Source organism: Mauremys mutica, chromosome 2 (assembly GCF_020497125.1).
Source record: "Mauremys mutica isolate MM-2020 ecotype Southern chromosome 2, ASM2049712v1, whole genome shotgun sequence".
In the NCBI taxonomy this organism is placed as follows: domain Eukaryota; kingdom Metazoa; phylum Chordata; order Testudines; family Geoemydidae; genus Mauremys; species Mauremys mutica.
The window spans coordinates 84,390,714-84,406,396 of NC_059073.1; positions in this window are offsets into that span (position 1 = coordinate 84,390,714).

Genomic DNA, 15,683 nt, shown 5'->3' on the forward strand with positions numbered 1-15,683 from the left:
ACTGTGGGCTATGCAGTGACATTACAATTCCCCCCCCCCCCCACAGAACAACAGACAGTCTTCTGACACCAGAAACGTGACGGAAACAGTCAGTAACACCAAACCGCTTTTAATAATGTAATACACAGTGGGGGGTTTGAACTTGGAGTTGGGACTGGTTGATGCTGTAAAGAAAGAGCTTGTACAAATTTACAGCGCGACAGTTGTCTCTAACATTATCGGTGTGCTGCGGTGCAGGGACAGTTCTCACGGCCCCTACCGCCCCTCCGTCTTGTCACTTTGGGTGAGGGGGGGACAGGACTTCTTGGCGTTGGAGGGCGGTTGCAGATGCACTGCAGGGGGGCTCTCTCCTCCTGACTGCGGTCTTGCAGAACATCTACAAGGCGCCGGAGCGTCTCCGTTTGCTCCCTCATTAGACCAAGCAGCGTTTGAGTCGCCTGCTGGTCTTCCTGCCGCCACCTATCCTCCCGTTCCAGGTGTGTGCGATGCTGCTGACACAGGCTCTCCCTCGACTGTCTCTGCTCTGCCGCCTCCGCTCTGGAGCTGGCCATCAGTTCCTGGAACATGTCGTCCCTTGTCTTTTTCTTTCGGCGTCTAATCCGAGCCAGCCTCTGCGAGGGGGATGGCGGGGCAGTCCGGGAAGGAGCCGAAGCTGTGTGATGTGAAAAAGTAGGTGATTTCCTTGAACACATACATGTTTGCCAACAGTAAACACAGTCTAGTCAGTTTCAGTTAACAAGACCAAAGAGGGAACCAAGTCTCAGGAGATCTCAGAACTAGTCCGAGATTTCGGAATACGCTCTCATTGGCGGCGCCATTGCACTGGAGAGCGCACAAGCGAGGAAAGATAGCTGCATCCCTCTTGCACAAAGTCCTGGTAAGCCTTACAGTACATACTGCTTATCAGTTACTGGTTAGCTGTGCTCTCCTGCTAAAGGCAATGTGCAAAGCAGAAAGGATAAGCCTTTAGCAGCCCCTCCCGCCAGCGCACGGGAACGATCAATGCATGCTTGTTCTCTGTGGACTCTCGCACGTGGCTGTTAGGCGAGGGTCATTGTTATGCAACCTAATTGTAAACCATTAACAATAGTAACACTACACTAATTGCCCTACTTAGATGCAGTATTTGCAGACCGAGATCACCCTGAGGCGGGTCACTCGTGCCCAGAAAGACCGCATGTTACGGGACGCACTGCACAGACCAGGACCATATGCAGCAATGCTAGTAGAGGCGATGGTTCCACTCTATATTCGGATGTCCTGGCGTGGAAGAGTCTGCTTCCACGGAGCGCCCAACAAGCGACCTCTTCCGACGAACCTCATGCGGAGGCTTTGCGAGGAACTGAATGACACCTTCGTAGAAATGTCGCTAGAGGACTATTTTTCTATCCCCATTTGTGTGGACCTTCTCTTTATATAGTTTAATATATATTATAGTTTAATATTTAGAATGTTTTAATTTGTAAATATTTAGAATTTCTTAAAGTCCATTTGTGTGGACCTTCTCTTCATATAATTTAATATATATTATAGTTTAATATTTAGAATTTTGTAAATACTGTTTCTATTTTTTCTATAACAATGTTATAAAAAATAAATGTTTATACGTGTGTTGCACTTACCGCCTGATCCTTCCCCTGATTCCGAGTCCTGGTTAACGGGCGGGGAGGGTTGGTAGGGGATCTCTGTGAGGGTGATGAAGAGATCCTGGCTGTCAGGGAAAGCGGGAGTGGGTTCCATGTCGCCTGCGCCGTCCTCTAAAGACCCTTCCTCATCTTCCCCATCGGCGAACAGGGAGGGGGAACTGTCCCGGTACACTATTCCGTCCTCGGAGTCCACCGTCACTGGTGGGGCACTGGTGGCAGACCCACCTAGAATGGCATGCAGTGCCTCGTAGAAGCGGCATGTCTGGGGCTGGGCTCCGGAGCGTCCGTTTGCCGCTCTGACTTTTTGATACCCTTGTCTTAGGTCCTTCACTTTCACGCGGCACTGCATCGCATCCCGGCTGTATCCTTTGTCTTTCATGGCTTTAGAGACCTTCTCGAAGGTCTTCGCGTTCCGCTTGTTGGAGCGCAGCTCCGAGAGCACAGACTCCTCGCCCCACACAGCGATCAGATCCTGGACTTCCCGGTCAGTCCATGCTGGGGACCTCTTTCTAGTCTGGGATTGCCCGGACTCCTCTGCTGGAGAGCTCTGCATCGTTGCAGGTGCTGCGGAGCTCGCCCCGATGTGCAACCAGAACGTCAGATTCAAACCGCCCAGACAGGAAAATGAATTCAAATTTTCGCGGGTCATTTCCTGTGTGGCTGGCCAGAGAATCCAAGCTCGGACTGCTGTCCAGAGCGTCAACAGAGTGGTGCACTGTGGGATAGCTCCCGGAGCTGCTAAGTTCGATTAGCATCCACACCAAGCCTAATTCGAGCTAGCAAGTGCGAATTTAGCGTTACTCCACCTGCCGGGGTGGAGTACCAAATTCGAACTAAAGAGCCCTCTAGTTCGAATTAAATGGCTTCCTGGTGTGGACGGTTGAGCGGTTAGTTCGAATTAACGCTGATAAATTCGAATTAAAGTCCTAGTGTAGACCAGGCCTTAGATACTTATATGGCCCCCCACTCATCACCATAGTATCTGAGAGCCTCACAATCCTTGATGTATTTATCTTCTATGAGATAGTATTGTCCTTTTATTCTCAGTTTGCAGATAGGGAACTGAGGCATAGAGGCTAAGCAACATCCACAATCACACAGGAAGTCTAACAGAGCAGCACATTGAATGCAGGTCTGCTATGTTTCAGACTAGCACCTTAACCACTGGACTATCCTTCCTCTCATGACATAAGACTATACTATAACCTATCCTGGGTTTCATCTATATTTCCTTTTCCTACTACATTAACTGGAAAAGAAATGTGTTTTGACACAGCTTTTCCTGTCAAATATAATCAGCCTTCTCAGAATCCTGAGATTCATAATAGATGATTGTGGTATCACAATCCTTGTTTGTGACATCCCCCACTGGCTCAACTGCTGCAAGATAATAGGAATAGTCTACAGCAAGAAGTCAGTCAGGAATTTTGGCTGTCAGCAATGGAGAATAAATATGGTACGTACATGTACAAGGTTGTGGAAATATATTTAAAATATGCCAATGTAATGGTCAGTAGTCTTGTAGGAAGTCTGAAAATATTGTTCTCCCATTCCCAGCATAATAAGCCTATCTCAATAAAGCTATACCTAGATTGCTATTTTAATTTTTTCATTTGTCATAACCATCTCAGCTGTATAATCCCAACCCACTCAAGTAAGAGGACTCATGCTTGGATGATTCACTCACCATGAGTGCACTCTGCTCCCCTAGACTTCAGTGGCATGGACATTGGAGTCACTAGGAGTTACAGGTAGCCCAGGACTATGCAAAGTTGTCACAGGATTGTGCTCAGATGATTATCGAGTAATAACATCCTCTCCTAATACTTCCATCAAGATCAATTGTAGGCTTTGGACACCTTTTCATAGATTTCTGCCATAGCAGCTGGCATGTTCAACAATGATAGATGTCTTTCTATTGCACCCAGCTGACTCAGATAAAGTCAGTCATTTCCAAGAAACAAGATGAACCTGCTTGAAGTCTAGTATCAATGAAGTGTAAATATCTAAAATACACAGATTAATATTTGAACACAATGGCCCAAATTCTGCTATATGTTACAGGGACTCCAGTTTGATTTCAATGTGTTCCGGATACAGAAAAGTTTACCCTAATTATTATTTTTGAAAGTAGGCTTTGTCTTGTTCTTGAAGCACATGTGAATTTTGTCACCTTGTCCATACACATCCCCACATGCTCTTGCAAGTACTTTGTCTAGGATATGTTCCTGGCTTCAGCCACTTTTAGTTTTGTCCATGTTCATAACTCTGAGAACTTTTACAAAGTGAATGTTGTTGCCTTTGACTGGACTAAAGCTTAGAGAGGATTAAATACCAAATCAGAGGTGGACAAGAGCCCTGGCTTTAAAGTATGCTTATGAATGGGACAAAAAAAAATAGGTCAGTTCAGTAAATGTAAAAATGATTCTGGGGGATTCTTAGGAGGCTTCTTGCTTCTTTTCCTTCCCCACGTTATAATGGGCAGATTCCAGCTGCTGTGGATCAGATTTTTATTTTTGTGCAAAGATAGCTTATGGAAACATACAATGTCCAAACCCTATTGAAGGAGGGCTTAGTCCAATGAATCCTGCAGAACCTGCATGATCATATTTTGCACATATGCACAGTTTTCTGTGATCAGTGTCATTTTAGTGTCTGAAGAAGGTAGGGCTTTTTTGGTGGCAGTGTTTGGAATAGTAACACTGCCAGTTTTGATTCTCCCATATTCAAAAAACTCAGCGATCAAAATAAATGAGCATAATAGTTCCCTTATACTATTAAGCTCCTGGAGCAAATACTTCACCATCACTTGTATTTGTGTGGGAGAAAAATCCACTTTCCTCAAGGGCCTGTGCTCAACGTATGCAATTTCCCCCCCCACTTCAAGAAAAGAATTTTGAGGGATGAGGTTAAGATTGTTCAATAATTTGTTCTTCTGGCCCCAGCATGTTTTGTTAAAGCCAACGATATTAATACAAGCAGTGACAAGGATGGCTGAAAGGGAACTATAAGGTAATGTTTAATATCCTAAGGGCTTGAACTTGAAGTGCTGATGCAGGCAAAATTCCCATTGTCATCAATGGGAATTTTATCTTTGTGAGGACTGCATGGTCAGACCCTGAGTATTGCCCAGAAACAAGTGACACTATTTTAGCATATGCTGCTTAGCTGTCTTGACAATCAGTAGATGATATTTTTGCATCAGACAGCCTTACTCCTCCATCTCTCTCCAGGCATTCAGGGACAGTCCTTCAAGATGCTGAACATCCTCAAATCACATTTAAAAACAGGCCCTAAAAGTGTCATTAAAAAAAACAAAAAACCCACTCACCACACACATTAGCATGTTCAGAGGAATCTAAAGGGTTAAGTGCCCCACTCCCATTGACTTAGTGCCACTTAGGTGGCAACTGTGAGTAGCTCAGCCTAATAAGACTGAGCAGAGGAAAAGCTGTGGGCTGACATTTTTACCCCGGTATGTAACTGTATCTTTATGGTCCCCAGTGAGAGTTAGAAATTTGGCTTGTGTAAGGCTATTCCCTCATCAGGATTCTCAAGCTAGACAAGACATCATAAGACACTGAGCCAAAGACATCCCTGGTGTAATGTCACATCACAAATCAGTTTGGCCCCATTGGTTTAATTGGGCACAAAGCAAGCATGTATATAATGCATTGCATTCTGATGGAAATCCTCAATATTTCAATGTACGTTCATGGACTTACCTAAAGTAATAAAGTTATGACTCATGCAAGTGGCCTCTAGCTATTCAGCCAGATGAATACAGCAGTCATAATAGATCAGTAATCGCATGTACAATGTTTTTCTTACTCCATATCACCCACACTCCCCCCAAAGAAAATTTCTTGTTCAGTTTTGAATTAAGTCAGAAGGAGGTTGGAGGCCAATTAGTTAGGTTAGTAACTTCCTTCCTGTCTCAAGCTGAACTCACTAGTGTGTAGAGTGAGGGTGTTGAGAGACTTCACCAGACCAAGGTCACAGTGGGGAGTGATGAAGGAAGGAAATGGGTAGCAAAATGTCTGTCCATATGCATCCATGGGAGGATAGGGAGAATTAATAGCTTTGAACCATTAACATTGAAAAATAAATGCCACATAAGAACTAACTAATATGGAGGATCCAAAGAGAGCACCCTAGCTGAGTCTGTTGGAGTCTCTCTCACAAGGTCTGTATGGCCCAGTTACCTCTGCCCAAGCAGGCAGCACCATTTCTTAATATACAGAAAATAAAATTAGTTTAGGGCAATAGTCCACATGTGATGATTATGCTCCATGCTAACTATGCTCTGTCATAGGTTACCCCAGGAGAGTGGGGTTCTTCAGACATGGTGCTGTAATGGATTAAAATAAAAAGCAAGGGATAAAGGAGAAACCCCAAGAGGATGTCTAGTAATTGGCAAGATTTTTCCTGGACAATCACTCCTGCTTACCTAGGGTGACCAGATGTCCAGATATTAGGTGCTTTGTCATTATATGTATACACATACACACACCACGATACCACTCCCCTGCACCCTGGGGAAAAAAAGTGTCCCACTTTCTCACTTGCTATCTGATCACCCTATGCTTACCAGCTAGTACGGCTTTCCTCTCTATCCATGGTTTAACATGGGGGGGGGGTCACATAGGTACAGTAAAATGAGAACCAACAAAGTTGTTGGTACAATGAATCATATGCAGTGCTACATGCATAACCAGTAGCATCTTCATGAAGCATTAGTATCAATGTCCTACAGAAGCATGAAAATACATGCCATAGTTTTTGGTGGAAAGTTATTAGACTTCCAATGCTAGAATGTTTAAAAACCATTGTCTAAATTACTTCAAATATTAAAAATAAAGTTTTTAAAAAAGAACAATGGTCTAAATCTGATAGTGTATGATTTACACCAGTTTGTCACTAGGCATGATTCCAGCATCAGTTTCATCAGCACTAATATTAAGAAATTCCAATCAATCAAAAAGGAAATGGTTCAAGTCCTGGTCCCATTGAATTCACAGGGCCAGATTCTCATTTACTCTGGGCCTTTGAGTATATGAAAAGCTGTACCATTTTAACTGTTTTCAAGGTAAAGATGAGGCAGAATCAAAGTAGTGGGTAGAAATGGCTAGAACAGCTTTTTGGTTTGGGAGAGACTGAAGGGACAGAAAAGCTTTTCTTCATTTACATGGTCCTCAGCTGGGATCTGAAACAATGGGAACTTTCACTTTAGGACAAATTTAGCCGTGTTATAAGTGGGTGTAATTCCATTCAAGCCAACAGAGCTGCACCTGCTCATATGAGACTAACTTTGGCCTATTAGCCATATATTTGGCAATAAAAATAGTGAATTTGGGCATGCAGAATCATAGAAATGTAGGACTGGAAGGGCCCTCAGGAGATCTAGTCCATGCCCCCCGGGTTAATATCCCAGCATTTCATCTGGAATCTGACAAAACCCAAGATTATTTTACCAAATAGATTTACTTTACAGTATTTGATTCAGCTATCAGCTTTCCAAAAATCTCCCTCCCCATACTCCCTCCCCTCACCAAGGTGAGCAACAGCCCTGCACTAGCTTATAAGCTGCTGCAGTCCACACTGCTGACAGTCCATCCCCTTTTGTCTCTAAAGTGGGCAAATACATTGTTCCTGGTGAAGTTGTGCCCTGCCACATTCATCTTCCTGCTCATCCTCATATAGCCACATCCTTATCTAAGGAGGAGAGATACTTCCTCTAACAGCACTACAGAGGACAGAGCGGATTATGTGAGAGCCTCTGTCTGACATAGCCTGGGAAGGAGGAAGTCTGGTTTCCTCTCAGTTACAAAAAAATTGGTGCAGTGGGCTGTGTACAAAACAATTTATTGATGTATTTTTCAGCATATAAGCATCCCCACCACCTTTCTCTGTAGTACATGAACAATAAATATTTAAGCATTAAAACCAATATACATACTTCTAAAAAAGGAAACCAAAAGGACATTTAAGATCTATAAAGACATTTAAGGTCACCTACTCAGAAAGTCTGAATAAATAGATAGATCTTTCCTGGCATATTGCAAGGCCAGTTTGGCCAAGGGTTGGGTGGGGAGGGAAGGAATATGAATGTGAGTCAAGGGCCCTCCACTGAGAATGCCCTGCCCCCAGAAGGACAGAACTATGGGCTGTCAGTTTAAGCATCTGGCTCCTGAATTCAGCTTCTTTGCCTCTCATTAGAGTTTAACCCATCTGTAAAATACTCAGGACCCTAACCATAACTGTTATGCAGAGCCAAACGGACTTGCATTTGCAAATGAGTTGTAAGACAACTTGTCTCTGGAACACAGAAGCAGTATTAGCTGGATGACACTGCTATTTAATTACACCAGATGAGGTTTGAGTGGACTAAGGGCTTGTCTACACAGGCAAGTTTTGTCAATGAAACTAATATCGACAAGACCAAAAAAAAAAAAACCCCAAGAACAAAAAACACAACAAAATGTGTCTACATTTGCTCCCTCTGTTGACAGATCATGTCCACATTCAGGGCACCTTTGTCAACTGCGAGAGCAATGGACTGTGAGTATGTATCCCAGAGTGTCTGGTGACACCATCCATTGCTAGGTGTTGTGGGAATGCAGAAACAGAGCATGACATGTCCTGGGATGTGCAAAATGTACCGTCCCACCCTCCCATAGTTTCTGGCTTCCTTTCGTGCCATTTTTCCAACGGTCATTCTTTTGTAGTGCGCACCAGCATCTGCAGTGAGAGGACGGCTCCTGCACTTCTCGCCTATGAGCGGTTAGCTGTTCTGAAGACATAGCGCATGGCAGCACAGTTACTCTCAGAGTTACTTGCAAAGTTAACAAAAGGATGAATTGCAGGCACCTGAGTGAGATATGGACAGAAGCAACTTATCAGTTCTTTGTGCATTCACAGAGCAGCTGCATACGGTAGACCATCCCTTTTGGGCTAGGGAAAAGAGCACTGATGGGTGGGGTCACATTGTCATGCAGGTGTGGGATGACGACCAGTGAGTACAGAACTTTAGGATGCATAAAGCAACCTTCATGGAGCTATGTGCTGAGCTGTCCCCCCGACCTGTGGCACAAGGACACCAGATTGAGAGCTGCCCTTTCGGTAGAGAAGGGTGTTGCAATTGCTGTGTGGAAGCTGGTGAATCCAGACTGCTACCTGTCAGCTGCAAATCGATTTGGAGTAGGAAAGTCCACTGTTGGGGCTGTATTACTCCAAGTATGCAGGGCAATAAATTGCATCCTGCTGCAGAGGACCATGACTCTGGGAAATGTGCATGAAATAGTGGATGGCTTTGCAGAGATGGGTTTCCCTAACTGTGGCGGGGCGACTGATGGCACACACATTCCAATTTTAGTGCCAGACCACCTTGCCTCTGAATACATCAATAGGAAGAGACATTTCTCCCTGGTGTTGCAGGTACTTGTGGATCACCGGGGGTGTTTCACGGACATCAGTGCAGGCTCATCTGAAAAGGTACATGATGCACGCATCTTCAGGAACAATGGCCTGTACAGAAAGCTACAGGCAGGGACTTTCTTTCCAGACCACAAGATCACAGTGGGAGATGTGGAAATGCCCATAGTAATCCTGGGAGACCTGGCTTAGCCCTTACAGCCCTGGCTCATGAAACCTTACACAGGTCAGCTGGACAGACAGGAGCATTTTAACAGGCTGAGCAGGTGCCACATGGAATGTGCCTTTGGCTGTTTGAAAGCTTGCTGGAGGTGTCTCAATGGCAGGCTAGATCTCACTGAGAATATTCCTGTGGTCATAGCCACGTGCTGCACTTTGCATAATCTGTGTGAATCTAAGGGTGAAATGTTTGTTCAGGTGTGGCACAGAGGCAAAGTTCTTGGCTGCACAGTTTGAACAGCCAGATGCTAAGGCTGTCAGAGGAGCCCCGAGGGCTGCTATCAATATCAGAGAGGCTTTGAGGAACCACTTTGACAATGAGGGGCAGTAACATCTGCATTGGAGTCGGTGCACCCATGTACAATTTTGGGCCCAAGATCCATGCAACAAAATGCTTTAGAAACCTGTTCCTGAGAGTGAATTGATTGCTATGTGCTTTTGTATAACACATAGTATAAAAACGCTGTACCATTAAACACCTTAGCATTTATTTTTGTTAAAAAGGGTAAAACCTCACAACTGTGTGGAGCTCCAGCTATCATTGTGCAAGCTGTGAGAGGGGATGGTGTGATCAGGAAAATCAGGAGTGCTGTGAAGTGAAAAGGAATGTGTGGGCATCAGGGGCGGCTCTAGCTGCGGGGGGCGCTCTGGCGGTCGCCGGTCCCGCGGCTCCATTGGACCTCCTGCAGACGTGCCTGCGGAGGGTCCGCTGGTCCCGTGGCTCTGGTGGACCCTCCGCAGGCACGCCTGCGGGAGGTCAACCGGAGCCGTGAGACCAGTGGACCCTCCGCAGGCACGCCTGTGGGAGGTCCACCGGAGCCACCTGCCGCCCTCCCAGCGACCGGCAGAGCGCCCCCCGCGGCATGCTGCCCCAAGCACGCGCTTAGTGTGCTGGGGCCTGGAGCCGGCCCTGGTGGGCATAGAGAGGGGTGGGGTTGGCGAAGAATCGTGCATCTGCATGTGTTGCAGTGGAGGTCGACCAGGGATCTGCTCAGTCTGCAGCTGTATCTGATCCTCCATAACTTATCATCCACTTGGTCACTTGTCTAGCAAATGCAGCATTGGCTTCCCAGCACTCTGTGTTACCTGGTCGGTCTCATCACACTGCAGCACCTCCCGGAACATGTCTTCTTCGCTGCGCCAAGGGGTCTCCCTTATCTGCTGAAGCCAGTCTGCGGGGTTGCATGGGGTGTTCGTCAAGGTCTGTGCTGAACAGAAGAGGGATTGTTGCATTCCAGCAAATGATTGAAATGTTTTAGGAACAAGGGCCTTTTGCTAGTAGAAAATCACTTTCTCTGAGACTCTAGGCAGGCACACAGCTGCATGAACACCCCAATCACCAATGGTGAGTGTGTGTGTGTGGCAGTTGTGCATGTGGACAAAGGTCTCAGCTTACAGGGCAGCTTCACAGGGAACTCATTCAAAATGATCACACACTTTTTCCACAGGCAGCCAACCTGCTGGCTGACATCTCACTGCTGCGGGTGACCAGAGAAGCCAGAGCACAACTGCTGCAAGCTTGCGGCTTTCACCCTGCTCAGCTATGTGCTGCTTTGGTCCCAGCTCCAGTGATTACTAAATGGCATGGCACAGTTTCCTACAATGGGGGAACAAACAAGGCTGCAATCCCTTGGAATCTGCAGCAGAGGATTAACAAGTACTTCTTGAAAACTTTGCAGAGCCTCTGGAGGATTCCCTGCAGGTCTTGATGTCCATCGACACCCTGCTTGGCCATGCAGATTAGCGACACAGGGCAACTACCTGCCTCCCACTTTGATTCCATACACAAGCCACAGCAACTTACCTGGCATCTCATCTGCTTCCTGCTCCCCTTTGAGCACTTCTGGAGTGGAGAAAAGTTCCTGGCTGCCCTGCCCCACTGGAAGCACCACAGGGAGCACCACATCCTCTTCTAGCTTGACTTCTTCATCCAGAATTTCAGCCTCCAGGTTACTCCCTCTTTCTGCTGCCTGCGAAGTATCACAGGGCTATCGGCGATGGAGGTGAGGTCACCACCAAGGATAGCATTCAGCTCCTTATAGAAGTGGCAGGTTTTAGGTGCACCACCAAAGTGATGGTTCGCCTCCCACGCCTTATGGTACACCTGCCTCAGCTCCTTTATCGTCACTCTGTACTGCTGCATGTCCTGATCATAGCCCTTTTCGCACAAGCCTTGAGAAATTTGCCCATACGTGTCCTGATTCCTATGCGTAACTTACAGCTGCAACTGAACAGACTTCTCCCCATATCCTGATCAGATCCAACAACTCAGCGGACAACTCAGTGGTGGTCCAAGCGGGAAGGCGTTTGGTGCGATAACCAGTTATGCTTACCTGGGAAGCTCCTCTGGGAAGCCAGCAAGCAGGAAACAAGATTTAAAATTCCCAGGGCTTGCAAGAGGGAGGGGTGGATTGGCTGCACGGCAGCAGAGTTCAAACCGCTGACCAGAATTGTGGGACACTTTCTGTAGGCCAAATTAAATTAAAAAAAGCTGTGATGTCTACACTGGCTGTTTGTCGACAATAAAGGGGGGGGGGTCTCTTGCAGGGGTGGAAGTTTGTCACCAAAACTAGGCTTTTTTTTTTTTAAGTCACATTGCAATATGTATATTATTGCTGTTTTGTTGCCAAAAGGCAGTTTTTGGTGACAAAAACTTGCTAGTATAGACAAGCCCTAAAAGTAGCATCAGGAAGATCACATTGCCACAATCCAATATGGAGACCACCACAAGTAGGTAATGGAGGCAACCTAAGGCCTGCACCTGATAGGAAAAGTCTCAGAGAGGGGTAGCCGTGTTTGCTGCTTTTACAGATCCAGACTAAGAGTCCTGTGGCATCTGAGGCCTTGTCTACACTACAAGACTATTTCGAATCAACTTAGTTCGAATTTGTGGATTCGACCTTATGAAGTCGAATTTGTGTATCCACACTAAATACACTAATTCGAATTTCTGAGTCCACATTCACGGGGCCAGCGTCGACTTTGGAAGCGGTGCACTGTGGGAAGCTATCCCACAGTTCCCGCAGTCCCCGCTGCCCATTGGAATGCTGGGTAGAGCTCACAATGCCTGCTGGGGGAAAAATGTGTCGAGGGTGGTTTTGGGTAACTGTCATCATTCAACCGTCACTCACAAACGCCCTCCCTCCCTGAAAGCGCCGGCGGGAAATCTGTTCGCGCACTTTTCTGGTCAGTGACAGCGCGGACGCCACAGCACTGCGAGCATGGAGCCCGCTGCGATCATCGCTGCACTTATGGCCGTTGTCAACTCCTCGCACCTTATCGTCCACCTCTGCAACAGTCAGCTGCTGAGAAATCGGGCGAGGAGGCTCCGGCAGCGCGGTGAGGAGAGTGGCGCAGACCTCTCAGAAAGCAGGGTACGCCGGGCAGTGGAGATCATGGTGGCAATGGGTCACGTTCATGGTGTGGAACGGAGATTCTGGGCCCAGGAAACAAGCACGGACTGGTGGGACCGCATAGTGCTGCAGGTCTGGGATGACACAGAGTGGCTGCGAAACTTCAGGATGCGTAAGGGCACTTTCCTTGAACTGTGTGACTTGCTGTCCCCTGCCCTGAAGCGCCAGGACACCCGGATGCGAGCAGCCCTGAGTGTGCAGAAGCGAGTGGCCATAGCCCTCTGGAAACTTGCCACGTCAGACAGCTACCGGTCAGTAGCGAACCACTTTGGCGTGGGCAAATCTACCGTGGGGGTTGCTGTGATGCAAGTAGCCCACGCAATCGTTGAGCAACTGCTCTCAAAGGTGGTGACCCTGGGAAACGTCCAGGTTGTCATAGACGGCTTCGCCGCGATGGGATTCCCAAACTGCGGTGGGGCTATAGATGGGACTCACATCCCTATCCTGGCACCGGCCCACCAGGCCAGCCATTACATTAACCGAAAGGGCTACTTTTCCATGGTGCTGCAAGGACTGGTGGACCATAGGGGACGTTTTACCAACATCAACGTCGGGTGGGCGGGCAAGGTTCATGACGCGCGTGTGTTCAGGAGCTCTGGTCTCTTTAGACTCCTCCAGGCAGGTACTTTCTTCCCGGACCACAAAATAACGGTTGGGGATGTGCAGATGCCTACAGTGATCCTCGGGGACCCAGCCTACCCGCTAATGCCCTGGCTCATGAAGCCCTATACAGGCGCCCTGGACAGAGAGAAGGAACTCTTCAACTACCGGCTGAGCAAGTGCAGAATGGTGGTGGAGTGTGCTTTCGGACGTCTCAAGGGGAGATGGCGGAGCTTACTCACTCGCTCGGACATCAGCGAAAAGAATATCCCCATAGTTATTGCTGCATGCTGTGTGCTGCACAATCTGTGTGAGAGCAAGGGCGAGGCCTTTTTGTCCGGATGGGAGGTTGAGGCAAATCGCCTGGCTGCAGTTTACGCTCAGCCAGACACCCGTGCCGAGAGAATATCCCAGCGGGAAGCGCTCTGTATCCGGGAGGCTTTGAAAGCAAGTTTCCTCGGAGATCAGGGTAACCTATGACTCTCCACTTGCTTTCAAGAGAAACTGACCCTGGGCCTGTGTCAGTTTGTGTCGATTTGGATCTGCGGCTACATGCCACGTTCTCCAAGTTTCCCCCACTTCCAAAGCACATTTTTAAGCAAATTAATTGTTACACTCATTATTAATAAATCTTTCTTTTACTTTGCATTTCTGTTCTGGTGTTGAGACATGGACGCATACTGTGCTGGGCACGGTGTGCACTGACGTACAGACCGCTTCCTCCATAGAGGACTGACATCCTCCTGCTCCTACATAGGTCCCAGGGGTGGGGGACGGATGACAGTGGTTCTGCATGAAGGGGAGGGTTTGCAGGAAGGGGCGAGTGGTGCCTTCTTTGCATAGGGGTTTGGATGACGGCAGTGGGCTGCGGGTTTCTGCGTGGGAAGGGGTGATGGGTGTGGGAGAAGGGTGACTATCTGTCCGTGGATGAGGGCTCTTGTTGGGGCTCAGGGCAGCGGATAGGCTCGTGGATCCGTTGCAAGTGCATCGTAAGGGCAGCCTGCCTTCACAGTAATGGCGTGGCAGGCGCTAGGACCCTGGACAAGCATACACATTACGAAATGATCAGGGGCAGCATACACAACACAGAATGACCCTGGTGCCTACTGACTGCAGTGTGTGTGTGCCCCGCAGTTGATCCTTTCCCCAAGTCTGTACCCTGGTACTGTAGGCTATACCGTGCAAGTATGAAACCCCTGTCCAACCCATACACCGAAAAATCCTCTGACAGGAAAGACATGACGGAAACAGTGATTAACAGCAAACATCTTTTATTAATCTAATAAACAGTGGGGGGATGAACCTTGGATTTGGGACTGGCTGAGCCTATAAGGGAAGCACTTCTACAAATTTCTAACGTGAGAAGTGCGGGGTACACGGCCGCTCTGCTCTGGTTCAGTGACAGTTCTCACGGCCTCTACCACCCCTCCGTCTTGTACTTTTGGGTGAGGGGGGGCCAGGACTTCTTGGCTGGGGAGGGCGATTGCAGAGACACTGCAGGGGGGCCCTGTCCTCCAGCCTGCGGTCCTGCAGGACATCAACAAGGCGACGAAGCGTGTCCGTTTGTTCCTTCATGAGACCAAGCAGCGTTTGGGTGGTCTGCTGGTCTTCCTGCCGCCACCTATCCTCACGTTCCATGAGTGTGCGATGCTGCTCACATAGGGTCTCCCTCCAGTGTTTCTGCTCTGCAGCCTCTGCTCGGGAGCAGGCCATCAGTTCAGCGAACATGTCGTCCCTAGTCTTCTTCTTTCGCCGTCTAATCATTGCCAGTCTCTGCGGGGGATGCCGGGGCAGTCCGGGAAGGAGCCGAAGCTGTGTGATGGGGAAAGTTAGTGATTTCCTTGTACAGATACATTCTGGCGAACAGTGAACACCGTCTAGTCAATTTCTATGAAGAAGACCGTACCGGACAACAAGTGTCACGTGGTCTCCAGAGAAGCACAACATTTTGGCCTACGCTCTGATTGGCTGCGCCATTGAACAGGAGAGCGGAGAAGTCGGGAGAGATAGCAGAATCCCTCTAGCAGAGAGTCCTGGTAAGCCTTACAGTACATTATGCTTATCAGTTAACGGATAGCTGTGCCGTCGTGCTAAAGGCAATCTGGAAATCAGATACTATGACCCTTTTGCAGCCACTCCCGACACTGCAGGGGAAAGATCAATGTATGCTTTTCCTGTGTGGCCTACAGCACGTGGCTGCTAAGCGCGGGGCTTTGTTATGCAAAGTATAAGTAAACCATTAAGAACAGTAACTATTCGCTAATTGCCCTAATTAGATGCAGCACTTCAGTAACGAGATTACCCTGAGGCGTGTCTCTCGAGTGCAGAAAGAAAGGATGTTAAGGGAAGCACTTCACCGACCGGGACCCTA